The sequence below is a fragment of the Scylla paramamosain genome, chromosome 23, assembly GCF_035594125.1.
Source record: "Scylla paramamosain isolate STU-SP2022 chromosome 23, ASM3559412v1, whole genome shotgun sequence".
NCBI lineage: Eukaryota > Metazoa > Arthropoda > Malacostraca > Decapoda > Portunidae > Scylla > Scylla paramamosain.
Genome location: NC_087173.1, coordinates 2,512,135 through 2,526,419, shown reverse-complemented (window position 1 = coordinate 2,526,419; position 14,285 = coordinate 2,512,135).

Below are 14,285 nucleotides of genomic sequence, written 5' to 3'. Positions count from 1 at the left end.
TTTTCTCTCCACCTATTTTATCAATATCTCCCTATTCCTCTCTCCTCTCACTTTCTTTCCTCACATCTTTCTCTCCACTCCACGATTCACTCCTCTCTCACACCTTCCCGCACTCTCCAGAACGCCTCCCACATTCACTCGTCCACGGCAGGGGCAGGAAGGGCGTCTCCTGTCTCCCCTGGCCGTGCAGCAGCAGGGACGGGGCGGGGAAGTGATATGGACGCACCGCCACATCAGTCAATGCAATGAAAGTTTTCCAATCAGTTTAATGGAGCTGAGAACGTGACAGGACCATCACGGCAATTACTGGGAACTGATGTACCTGTGTATGATGTGTGTATGATGTAGAAAAAAAGAAAAAAAAACATTGAATTTTTTTTCTTTTTTTTTTTTATGCCAGAGATGAAACTAAAGGACTGTTATTTTTTTCTTCTTCTTCTTTTTACTTGTTTTCGAGGGGGGATTATTTGAATGTAATTTTTCTTTTTCTTTTTCTTTTCTTTTTTTTTTTTTGCTTAGTATTTTTCTTAGTCTTTTTCTTTTTTTTGTTTTTGTTTTATTTTATGTTTCTCTCTTTTGTTCTCTCCACCTTCCTCACTCACTCTATTTAAATGTAGTTTTTTTTGCATCTCCCTCGTTGTTCAAATTCATTCTCCCTTCCTCCCTCCCTCCCTCCCTCCCTCCCTCCCTCCCTCCCTCCCTCCCTCCCAGCCTCACAACACGCACACTTTTCACAGCACATGGCGGCCATAGGGAAGCTAATGACGACGATGATAGCGATGACGGCGAGGAGGAGTGAGACACAACACCTTTTGCACGGACGAGATAAAACACATGCATTGCCTATAAATATCAGACCGCGGGAGAGGTTGGGAGAGAGTGGGAGTGTGGCTGCCGGCGTTGGTGGTGGTAGTGGTGGTGCGAGAGAGAGAGAGAGAGAGAGAGAGAGAGAGAGAGAGAGAGAGAGAGGGAGGGAGAGAGAGAGAGAGAGAGAGGGAAGGGGTACGGGAGGTCTGGACACCCCCTCCCCCCATCAACCACTAGAAAGTTAAAGAGGCACCGGTGTTCTGTTCGTACCGGTGGTGGTGGTGGTGGTGTATCTGAGTGCCTGGTAAAGGGATTCTGGGGTTTATTAAATGGATTCGAAACCTGTTATAAGAGATTCGGATCCTCTAGTTAAAGGGATTCGAAACCCCTTCCTTATACGGCCGGATTCTGTCTGTGGTGTTTTGTAGGTTCAGAAAAATTGGATCTTTATTTTAAGAGATCTTTTTGGGAGAGTAATGTAGGTTTAGGTGAATTATGTGCTCTCTCTCTCTCTCTCTCTCTCTCTCTCTCTCTCTCTCTCTCTCTCTCTCTCTCTCTCTCTCTCTCTCTCTCTCTAGTGTAGCTCTAACTTTAATCTCAAATATGTATTTCTATTTTAACTCACATTGTCTGCTTTACTCTTTCACTAAATATACAAAGCCTCCTCCTCCTCCTCCTCCTCCCCCTCCTCCTCCTCCTCCTCCACCTCCTGAGCTATATGATAATGCTAGAGAAGGCATTATGACCATTAACACATTACCGAGAGGATATGTGGAGGTATACAGGCTCCACCATATTCCCCTGTGGGTGCGTGTGTGTGTGTGTGTGTGTGTGTGTGTGTGTGTGTGTGTGTGTGTGTGTGTGTGGGTGGTTTGTCATTTGCAATTTACATTTTTGAGAGGAAAACCTAATAATGAATTGTGATGGATACGAGAGAGAGAGAGAGAGAGAGAGAGAGAGAGAGAGAGAGAGAGAGAGAGAGAGAGAGAGAGAGAGAGAGACATATACACAATTTTCGTTAATTTTCACATCAGTTTCCCATAATGAACTAAAACTGACCAAAAATAACATTAAACGTGAGAGAGAGAGAGAGAGAGAGAGAGAGAGAGAGAGAGAGAGAGAGAGAGAGAGAGAGAGAGAGAGAGAGAGAGAGAGTATAAGGAAAACAAGACTTCCTAACTTTTCTTTTTAATCCCTTTGTTTGGCGTGTAAGATTTACAGTCGAGGCTCAAAAGTGAAAAGAAACTAAAAAAAAAATACGAAAAAGAAAAGAAAAATTTAAGAGTTTCAGAAAATAATTTAACTTTCACTCAAATTTAATTTACTGATAATTACTTTTTATTTTTTTTACTTTCTTATTACTTTCTTAGATTCTCCTCCTTTCCTCCTCTTCCTTCTCTTCCTCCTCTTCCTCTTCCTTCATCTTTCTTTTTACCTCTCCCTCGCATTCCCTCTCTCTTTTTTGTCCCATTCCTCCATGCACTCCTTCCTTCCTCCCTTGTTTGTTTACTTACTTCCCCTCCCTCAATTCCTCCTATTCTATTTTTATCCATTTCTCCTTTTTATCCCCTTTACTTTCCTCAATTCAATTTCTCTCTCTCTCTCTATTCCTTCTCTCCCTTCCTCTATACTAGTTTCTTCGTTGCCTTCTCCCTTTATTCCTTCTCTCTCTCTCTCTCTCTCTCTCTCTCTCTCTCTCTCTCTCTCTCTCTCTCTCTCTCTCTCTCTCTCTCTCTCTCTCTCTCTCTCTCTCTCTCATTCCTGACACAACAATATAGCTGTCAAAGAATAAATAAATGCATAAAGTACAACAAATGCATTACCTTTGATCTTGTATTAATTTATATTATTTTATAGGTTGATTTTTTTGTGGTGTATTTTTTATGTTTATATATTTAGTCCTGTTATTTTTTTTTTCACTTATTCATGTGTTTTGGTAATTAAGGAAAGGTGTATTTTTCTGTACCTGTAATTGTTTTTGTTTTTTTTCTAAAAGGTATGAGAGTTTTTGTTTTGTTGTGTTTTTGAGTTAGTTTTGCATGAGTGGGTCTTGCTGGCTATGTGTGTGTGTGTGTGTTTACGGTTTTGAGCAGTCCTTCAGTAGATGCACCACCACCAAACTCCACTCCCCCCACCCCCACCCCCCCGACGCACACACACACACCTCCATCTCTTCTCTCTGCTAGTCTTCCCATACCTGCCCCATTTTTCTCTCCTCCTCCTCCTCCTCTTCCTCATTCTCCTTTTTCTTCCTCTTGTCCTTTCCTATATCTCGTTCGTTATCTTCCTTTTGTCCTTCCTCTCCATCCCCTCCTGTTTCTTTCTCTCTCTCATAACCTCTCTTTCTCTGTCCCATCTCCCCCTTCGTCTTTCTTTTCCACCTTACATTCATTTCCCTCCTTCCTCTTCCCTTGTTTCCTCTCGTTTCTCCCGTTTCTCCCTTCTTTCTTCTCCTCTTTATCTCCCTTTCCATCCCTGTATTCCTCCCCATCCATTTTCTCTCCCTATTTCTTTTGCTTCCTTCATCTCCACGATCCATGTCTCTCTTACCCTCTCCCCTTCTCCCTCTCTCTCTCTCCCTCTCTCCCCACCAGCACTGCCACATAGCATTCCATCTCCTCTCCCTCCACTTTCCATTCCAGTCCTCTCTGCCACGTACCAACTCCACCTCCCTACTCCACTCTACTCCACTACACTTTCTCACAAACTTGAATGCTACTACAATTCTGCCTTTCTGTTTCCACCGCTGTATCCACTAACGTTCCTCCACATTCAAGGGTGTTTGTGTGTGTGTGTGTGTTCAGTACGCCACTGCTACCACCACCATCGCTACCATATTTTCACCACTACCATGGGCAATATTCACCAGTATTATTCAGCACATTCACCACAACAGCCATGGACGCCACCACGTTCATTCATTAATTAACATTCATTGAATTTCATAGTTAGCAATGAGTTATTTTTATTTATTTTATTTATTCATTTATTTTTAACCAGTTGCCAGTTTTCGGTTCATTTAGCATGGACAACTAACACACACACACACACACACACACACACACACACACACACACATTCCCTCACTTGTAATTCCTACTTTCCTCCCTCTCCTCCCTTCCTTCCTTTCCTCCCCCTCCTCCTTCTTCTTCTTCCTCTTCTCCTTTCCTCTATCTTCCTCCCGGACAAGACAGAAAGAAAACATAAATATTAACGCCACGACCTCATAAAGAAATTCATGAGATGCGTGGCCAGGGACAGACAACCCCCCACCTCCTCTTCCTCCTCCTCCTCCTCCTCCTCCTCCTCCTCCTCCTCCTCCTCCTCCTCCTCCTCCTCCTCCTTTTTTTATAGTTGCTGTCGTTTTTTTTTTTTTTTTAGTCTTCCTGCGTTTATTCCACTTCCTTTCTCCTTGTTTCTTGTCATTCCTGGTCCGCTCTTCCTTATCTTCCTCCTCCTCCTCCTCCTCCTCCTCCTCCTCCTCCTCCTCCTCCTCTTCACCCGCGAGTCAGAAATAGAGCCACTCAAGTATTTGACGCGAATAAGGTAGAAACAAGAAACAGACCGGTGCATTTTCCCCTTTCCTCATTTTCCTCTTTCTTTTTAACCTTATAAACTAAAGTAAATATTCTTTCCCCGTTTCGTTATTATTTCTTCGTCTTCTTTTTTTTTCCTTCATCTGTCGATAAGTTTATTCCTCCTTGGGCTTTTTTTTTTCTTTACGTGACATTTTTTTTCTTTTTTTTACGTTAGTTCTGTTTCCTTCTTTCTGTTCAGCATTTTCTCTTTTCCCTGTTGTAGAGAATTTTATTTTTTCCCGTTGCATTTCCAGCACAGCATCCTCTTCCCCCCTTCTCCCCCTCCCTCTCTCCCTCCCTCCCTTCCTCTCGTGCCCTTCACCTGCCAGACTCATTAGTGAAGATTCAAATCCTTGCAACTCTGCAGGAGAAGAAGGAAGAGGAGGAGGAGGAGAAGGAATGAGGAGGAGGAAGAGGAAGAAGAGGAGGAGGGGGAAGAGGAGGAGGGGGAGGAATAGGACGACTCACACACGGTTTTATGATAAGGGCGATACCTGCTGCTGCTCTCCGTCCTCCTCCTCCTTCTCCTCCTCCTCCTGTTATCTCACGGCTGTCAGATTGTAAATATGGAATGAAATATTTACCTTAGTATCCACCAACTTGTGGAAAGCTTACGTAGGATTGTCGATTCCACTGGTTAACCCACCTGTATGTACGTGTGTGTGTGTGTGTGTGTGTGTGTGTGTGTGTGTGTGTGTGTGTGTGTGTGTGTGCGGCGCGTCACATTAACCGCCGTCGGAGCGAGGGTGAGGAGGCGTGGAGTGAAAACAAAGACTAACTTTTTCCGCTAACTTCTAAGACCCGCTAAACTTCCTCCGCTAATAACCCTTTGCTACTTTGAGCGACTTCTGACCACCTGAGCATCTCTCACACCTCCTTTACCTCATCTCCGCCCTTCCCGTGTCTTCCCCCTCGTCTCTCTCTCTCTCTCTCTCTCTCTCTCTCTCTCTCTCTCTCTCTCTCTCTCTCTCTCTCTCTCTCTCTCTCTCTCTCTCTCTCTCTCTCTCTCTCTCTCTCTCTCTCTCTAATATGATGTAAGCTTCTAGTCTCTTCTATGCCTTACTCCCCTTCTCTCTCTCTCTCTCTCTCTCTCTCTCTCTCTCTCTCTCTCTCTCTCTCTCTCTCTCTCTCTCTCTCTCTCTCTCTAATCAGCTCCTAATGATCTGTTATTTGTGGTGGTGGTGGTAACAATTATATGTCAATAATTATTACATTAATCACAATATTTTCAATGATGGTAATGATAATGAAAATGATGTGATAACAACAATGGTAATGATGATAATGAAAATAGTAGTAATAGTAACAACAACAACAACAACTACAACAACAACAACAAGAACTAATAACAATAGTAATAATAAAACTACCACCAATAACAACAACGATAACAGTTATAATAATGACACCTACCACTAATACCACCACCACCACCACCACCACCACTCACTCTCCCATCAGTATCATTACGGGGAAGTCAATTGAGCGTCGAGGCAATGATGAAATATTAGCGACACGGATGTCCATTTGACCGTCTGGTATTTTAGTCGTGACGTCACATTTTCCTCTCCTCTAATTGGTTCCCCGCCGCTTGTCTCTCCTCCGTGATTGGCCCGCGCACCGCCTCTTCATACGCCCTCTCGCGGAGTACACAGGAAGTTGTTCTTTATTACACGTCTCATGAACGATCGTTATTCCTTGTAAGTCTCTCTCTCTCTCTCTCTCTCTCTCTCTCTCTCTCTCTCTCTCTCTCTCTCTCTCTCTCTCTCTCTCTCTCTCTCGTGTAATGTCTTGTTTCTGGTATTCTTTTCTTTTTAGGATTCAAATGTCGTTTTTTTTACTTTTTTCACCCATGTGCGTTATTTTTTTTCTATTTTACTTTTGTGTCTTTTTTTTTTACTCTTCACCCACACAAACACATCCATCCACTTTCAGGCACTCGTGTAATATACGACTACTTTCTTCTATCGGTCTCTTACTATCTTCCCTTCCCTTCTAGCTTCTAACCTCAACACATTCATTCTCTGTCAAACAATTACATGTACTAAACGAAATCAACTTCTGTTCTGAAACCAAATCAAGATAAACAAAAATCTGAAAGTTTCCCCTACAAACACCACCCAGTTTTCCTCGTTTTCCTTCACTATTTTCAGAAACCCGAAAATCATACAAGAGAAAAATCGATAAACTAATTAAATAAAAAATAACGTTTTGATAAATGAACGAAGTAAACTAAACAGAAGTCAACAGGAGGAAAACCGAGGCGTCAGCTTTTCCTTTTTTCCCTGACAATTTCCAGACACTTGACGGACGAGGTGGAGAAGGAGGAGGAGTGACAGGAGGAGGAAAAAGAAGAGAGAACCAAGAATAACACGAAACGGGAAGAAAGAAAGACGAATAAATGCAGGAAATTGTGGAAGAAAGGCATCACTAGAAATAAAAAGAGGAGAAGGAGGGGGAGGAGGAGGGAGAGGAGGCTGAAGTAGGCGATAACAGGGGAGAGGCATAAGAAAGATAACAATAACAGGGAGATAAAAATGAAACGCGCGGAGAACAGGGATTAGGAGCAGGAGTTGAATGTACGGGGCAGTGACAGGAGACGAAAGGGACGGCAAGGGAGGGACGGGTATTTTAGTGGGGGGCGGCGACCCTTGATCCACAGAGTTTTAATTTGCGTTAGAGTTGTCGATACAAATTCTTTTCATACGTCTTTCTCTTAACCTGTTGCAATTCCTCTTCCTCTGCGACATTTTTCTTTTCTTTTCTCGCTCTAGTCCTCTTCCTCCTCCTCCTTCTCCTCCTCCTCTTATCTGTTTATTCCTGTTCCAGTCATTCTGTCTTCGTCGCTGTCTATTTTTTTCTCCTGCCTTTGTGTGCGTGTGTGTGTGTGTGTGTGTGTGTGTGTGTGTGTGTGTGTGTGTGTGTGTGTGTGTGCTGTTTTTGTCTGTATGTTTAAATTTCTCTCTCTCTCTCTCTCTCTCTCTCTCTCTCTCTCTCTCTCTCTCTCTCTCTCTCTCTCTCTCTCTCTCTCTCTCTCTCTCTCTCTCTCTCTCTCTCTCTCTCTCTCTCTCTCTCTCTCTCTCTCTCTTCCATAAATTCTGGACTTGAGCATTTTAAACAATTCTCTTCATCTCTTTCTCTGTCTCTCCTTAAATTCTCCCGCAAATTAAATTCCTCGGTGACCAAGAAATTTTTCACTTTAACCTCAACTTGCTCTGAGCTACAAATTGTGCAAGATGAAACTAAAAGGGCGAACTTAATTACTCGTATGTGTGTGTGTGTGTGTGTGTGTGTGTGTGTGTGTGTGTGTGTGTGTGTATGATTTATTTCGATTCCTGGTGACAAGAAAATGACATGAGGGAAATACTAAAAACGCCATAAAAATATCCCATTTTACACACACACACACACACACACACACACACACGTACGTACCTGTTTAAAGAAAGGGGTACTGTTGTTCACCTGTTCACCTGTAGCTGATTAATTGAGGCGATGATTTAATAATGATGAGCAGTTCTGAGAGTACGTGAGTGTCGCGCTTCATAACATTATTACCGCGTCAATAAAAAGGCAATTAATCAGAGTAACGTGCTTAGTAAAATCCCTCGATGTTTATAAATATTTCGGGTGGATTAATGGCTTTGTGTATAGTGTACTGACAGAGAGAGAGAGAGAGAGAGAGAGAGAGAGAGAGAGAGAGAGAGAGAGAGAGAGAGAGAGAGAGAGAGAGAGAGAGAGAGACTGACACACACAGGTAGACAAACAGACAAACAAATTAACAGATTGAAAGAAGGTAAAAACAAACCAATACTCTAACAAAACAGGAACACACAAAAAATAAATAAATAAAACAAAACAGTTAAACAAACAGAAAAATGTATAAAGTCGAGAGAGAAAGAGAGAGAGAGAGAGAGAGAGAGAGAGAGAGAGAGAGAGAGAGAGAGAGAGAGAGAGAGAGAGAGAGTAGGCAAACAAACAAACAGACAGACAGACAGGCAGACAGAAATTCATATAACCTGTTTTTCCATTCTCTCTCTCTCTCTCTCTCTCTCTCTCTCTCTCTCTCTCTCTCTCTCTCTCTCTCTCTCTCTCTCTCTCTCTCAAACTTTTTTTTTTCATTCAAATTTATCATCTATTTTCTCTCGTCTTCCTGGCTTCTCCCCTCGCTCATACCGTCGTTCTTTTCCCCTTTTTCCCCCCTGTTGACCTTCCCTTCCTCTCTTCCCCTCCCTCTCCCCCTCCCTTGCACTCCCTTCAGTCTCTCTTCCTTCCTGAAATTTAAAAGGAAATGTACAGTTGTCTTCCCGTGTGCATGTTTTCTTTTTCTTTGTTCCTTCTCTCTCTCTCTTGTTCCTTTATATCAGGTTTCGTTCTTAATTTTGTTCCTAGTATTGATTGTTTAATTATTTTTTTTGTGTGTTTTGTTTTTTTCTTTTTTTTTGTCGTTCATGTTCTTGTTTTTATTCTTTGCCTTCTTTTTCTTCATTTTTTTTATTTCCTGTGTCCTTTTTCCTTTCCTTTCTTTCATGTTGTATGCTTCCCATTTCCCTGCATTTTTATTTCACGTGCATGGAGAAGAGAGAGAGAGAGAGAGAGAGAGAGAGAGAGAGAGAGAGAGAGAGAGAGAGAGAGAGAGAGAGAGAGAGAGAGAATATGTGTGGTACATTTTCTATCATTTAATTATTTACAAAGATAACATGAGGAGCGTCTTGTTTCCCGGAAAAGTGTTTTTTTTTTTTCTGTCTATTTGAAGAGAAAATTGTAGGAAAGTCTTCCTCAGTTTTGTTCTGTTTAACTTTTTAAATTATTCTACACAAAATATATATAAATTCTGCTTTTTTTTCTCGTTATTTCTCTTTCGTGTAATCTGTCTGTCAGTGTGTGTGTGTGTGTGTGTGTGTGTGTGTGTGTGTGTGTGTGTGTGTGTGTGTGTGTGTGTGTGTGTGTGTGTGTGGCTATTTGCCTGTCTGTCTGTTAGTTTTTCTTTCTTTCTGTTTGTTTTTCTGCCTGTCTGTCTGTCTATTTGCTCTCTCTCTCTCTCTCTCTCTCTCTCTCTCTCTCTCTCTCTCTCTCTCTCTCTCTCTCTCTCTCTCTCTCTCTCCTTCTTTCTCTGAGCTATTCACTCTTTTATTTAATCTTTATACATATTTTCATTGTTCCCATGTTACGGCGTATTTTTCTTTTCTTTCTTTTCTTTATCACACATTCCTCGTCAATAATATTCTTTTTCAATTCATAAAAAATATCAATTCGCATTTTTATTCTTTTGCATTGTACCTGCTCGATTTTTTCTTTCTTTTTTTTTGTGATTTTTTTCCTATGAAGTATTTGATTACATAAATATTCCGTTCTAAAAATGCATTAATACAACTTAACTTTTAAAAATCAATTCCAACTTGTATTGCATTAATTTCCTCCCTATCAATTCGTTCCTGATTTATATTCGTACATTTCTCCTCTTTTATAATTTTTGTCCACCTTTTTTTGCTCTTCCTCTGGGCAGGACGGAGTGAGTGAGAGAAGGAGCGAGGGAGAGGAGGGGAGAGGAGAGAAGAGAAGAGGGAGACAGAATGGGAGAGGAGAGGAACTGACAGATGGTAAGGGAGTGGGTGCGGAGCAACGTTGTGAGAGTATGTGGATGGGAGAGGAGAATGGAGGAAGCAGAAGAGAATAGTGGCGAAAGAAGAGAGAGGAGGAGACGAGGAGAACAAGATAGATAAGGGAAGATAGGAGAGTAACGAAGAAGAGATGAAATGGGGAGGAAATGAAAGAGAAGGAATAAGAATGGAAAGATAGGGAAAGAAAAGAATAGGAAGGAGGGGAAGGGAGAAGAGGGGAGGATAGACGGAGAACTAAGCGGAGTGAAAGAAGAGAATGAAGGAAGGGGAAGGAAAGAAAGGGAAAAGAAGGGAAAGAGTGGGAAAGAAGAAGGGAATATAAGGGAGAACAGGAAAGGGATTAATCGGAATGGAAAGGAGCGAAGGAAGGAAGGGATGGAACGGAGAACGAAAATGAAAGAAAGGGAAAAGGAGGGAGAAGAGGGGACGTGGAGAAGAGTAGAAGGTATGGGAGAACAGGAGAGGAAATAAGCGAGGAGGAAACGAGAGAATGAAGGAAGGGAGGAGAAGGGAAGGGGGAGAAAGGGAAAGGTTGGAAGGGAAGAAAGGGAAGGGAATGGCAGTTCTTTTGTTGCCTCGATTTTTTACCGAAGTCGAAATCCGGTAGCGTCAAATATCCCCGAGCGAGAGAGAGAGAGAGAGAGAGAGAGAGAGAGAGAGAGAGAGAGAGAGAGAGAGAGAGAGAGAGAGAGAGAGAGAGAGACAGACTTTGATATACAGCACCACTTAAAGCTCTATTCCTTACCATATTTTTTTCTTTTTTCTTTCCATATCTACTTTCATTACTTTCTGTAGTGCCACTAATAAATGTCTCAGACACGTAATATTGTTTTTTTTTCTTTTTTTTGGGGGGAATTAAGTGATGTTCATAAGATCCTTTAACTTCACTCACACACACACACACACACACACACACACACACACACACACACACACACACACACACACACACACAAGACTCCATACCACTCCATATCACTCGTAACACACATGCCCGTCACACTTCGCACCCTGACCGTCACGCCTATTGCCGCCGCGTCACGCCCCCACACACCTAACACGCCAAGTTAATATCCGTCACCTGGAGAGCCGCACCTGAGGGGAAGAACCCTTGAACACTGTCTGGCCGCGAGGAGATCCTTTGAACACGGGCACTCTGATATTTTGAGATTGAGTGTGCGCTTCGTGTATCCGACATTGAGTACTTTGCAACATATCTCTCTCTCTGTCTGTCTCTCGCTCTCGCTTTCTCTTTCTCTTCCTCCATTTTCACTGTCCTGTTAGAATTGAGGGGTATAACATGACCGGGTAAAGAGGACTGTAACGAGAGAACGATAGACAGGAAAGGGAAAGAAATGGAAAAATCACGGGAGAGAGAGAGAGAGAGAGAGAGAGAGAGAGAGAGAGAGAGAGAGTACACCATACATATCTTACCAAACAGCTGACTGGCGTGCCCTGACAACTTGAACAACACCCGACATCAAACTCACCCTTATCCCGCCACTCCCGTACGCCAAAAGTCGCTCGCCACGCCCCCTTCCATCCCCCCTTCCCCAACCAGCACCAGGGACAGTAACTCGCACCAACGTAATTACAAATATAATCGTCGCAGCTTAACACGATTACAATCACAACGCAATGCTTATAATTTCAAGATTGCATCACCGTGACGAGAGCATTAGTCAGCCTGTCAATCGGCCTCTGCTGGGTATTACACTGTAGATGGCTGGAAATAGTGTGTCACTTTCAGTCACGCATGCATGTACAGACGGCTCCTTACTTGATGAAGCAGCCTTTCTACCCTTATTTTTAGCTAGAGCGACATGTCAACTCAAGGGATTTTGGCCAGAAGTCGAGACGTGTCAGTTAAGCCACACCTCCTTTCTAAACGCCACTCCACGTCCGCCTTCCTATTCCCACTCACTCTTTGTTTCTACATTTTCCATAACCCCACTCCCTATCACCTCATTCTAAGTAACCCTACACTCTCTCTCTCTCTCTCTCTCTCTCTCTCTCTCTCTCTCTCTCTCTCTCTCTCTCTCTCTCTCTCTCTCTCTCTCTCTCTCTCTCTCATTCTCATTCAGGACAGTATATACAGTGTAACACATACACAGACACTTTCCCGTACTCCCGTGACTACTGCCGTGAAACGCAGCCGGTCTTACAAGTACCTCCGAAACAATTCCCAGAAGACATAGGTGTGACCATTCACATTTTTTAGGGTTATTTGTCTATTTTCGTGGTTAATTCTGGCTTTACTTCACGTCTGAGTCTAGTAACACACACAGACAGGGTGGGAGGCTGGGAAAATGCCCTTCTCGGCCCATATGCTTACGTATCACAATTCGTTTTCAAACTCGTGAAAAGAAAGACACCCGCACTGGAATGCACGATATATTCTAACTTGCTATGTATTTCAACTAACACACTGAACATTGACGGACAGAGACTGGAATGGACGGACGTACCGGGTCTCGATACCATGACGACGTCGTTGATGACCACGCGTATATTTACGTCCGTTAATTCATTTTGAAATTGACCCCTCGAAAAAACGAAGCTAGACTGGAATGCCTTATATATTCTGACTTGATAAATACTTTAATAAATATCTGGAATATAAAAACATTTCGAGCCTGAATAATAACAAAGAAAAATTGAAGAAACGATCTGTAAATTTTACGAACGGGACCACAAAAAACTTATAATATCGAGATGGAAAACACAGCCAGACCAGGTTATTTTACATTTTCTATATACAAAAAAATCTTGACTTTCCGGATACATAAAGAAAACGCGAATTTCTCGTCGTATAAAGAAAATAGCTTTTCAAATATAGCAACGGTCTTACATTAAATTTGAAAATACGAATAGTTACACTACATTTTATTGAATATTATTACTTGAGTTATGTTTCTTATATTTTTTAAGTCTTTAATCAAACACTAAAACAGTCCTAGACGTGCTAATAAAAAAAAAAGGAAATTTATAACGTGACTAAACTTTTATTTTAACGAGAAACAAAAAGACACCTAGACGAGCTCTTATTACGTGTTACAACTTCTTTTTCTTTTCTATCAATAAATTAAATATGAAAAACAATGCAAACTCCACTAATAAAGAAGAAAATATCGTGATGTAGAGCCGAAGTAGTTTTTTTCAACCAATTCTCCAGAGATCCTTCTCCTCGCATTTCCCTTTCACTCTCTTCCTCTCCCCTCCATCTTCACCTCCTCCATCTACTAGAAAGCGTGCCTTTAAATCACCTTGAAACACCTGCAAAACCTCCGAAATAACGTTAAATATCTGACGGGAAATTATTACCTTAGTCGCAGCGGAGCGGGGCGGGGTTCGGAAGGGCTTGGCTGGGCTGGGCAGGTTAGGGCGCCAAGTATACCGTAGTGTGGCTTGGTGTGGTGTTGTGTGGTATGGTATTGTGTGTGGTGGTGTGGTGCGTGGTGGTGGTGTCTTGTGGTATGGTGTCATGGTATGTGGTAGTGGTGGTGTTGTGTGGTATGTTATGGTGTGTGGTCACGTTGTGGTATGGTGTGGTGTGGTGTGTGGTGTGGTGGTGCGTGGTAGTGGTAGTGGTGTAGTGTGTGGGTAGCACTACACTCCCACAAGCTTAACTGCCCTGCGTGTGTGTGTGTGTGTGTGTGTGTGTGTGCGTGTCTGATCAGAGATGATTCACAAAGCTGAATAATTGGTTTTAAGTCCTTAAACTACCACTTGTGTGTGTGTGTGTGTGTGTGTGTGTGTGTGTGTGTGTGTGTGTGTGTGTGTGTGTGTTTAATTTGTTGTTTATGTTATTTTGTAAGTTATCTTTTTTAAGCTGTGTTAGTGTGTGTGTGTGTGTGTGTGTGTGTGTGTGTGTGTGTTTGCATTACTTCAGTTGTTTGTGTGTGTGTGCACGAGTATATAAGAATGTATGTATATAAAAAGGAATATATGTATGTATGTTCTCTTAGATTAGTACATGTACCCCTACGGCTCCCTACTTGATGCAGCAGCCTTCCTACCATTATTTTAAGCTAAAGCCACACTTCATCCCAAGGGATTTTAATAGGTAAATATCACACGCCAGAAGTCGTGACGTGTCGATTCAGCTACACCTTTTCTCAATCCCACTCCATGCTCGCCTCAACATCCTTACTTCCTCCTCGTTTCTACATTTCTCATACCCACTCCCTATCACCTCTATCTAAGCTCCCCTTCTCATTCCCACCCCTTCCCCCCCACACACACACACACACACACACACGTGATAAAGAAATAATAG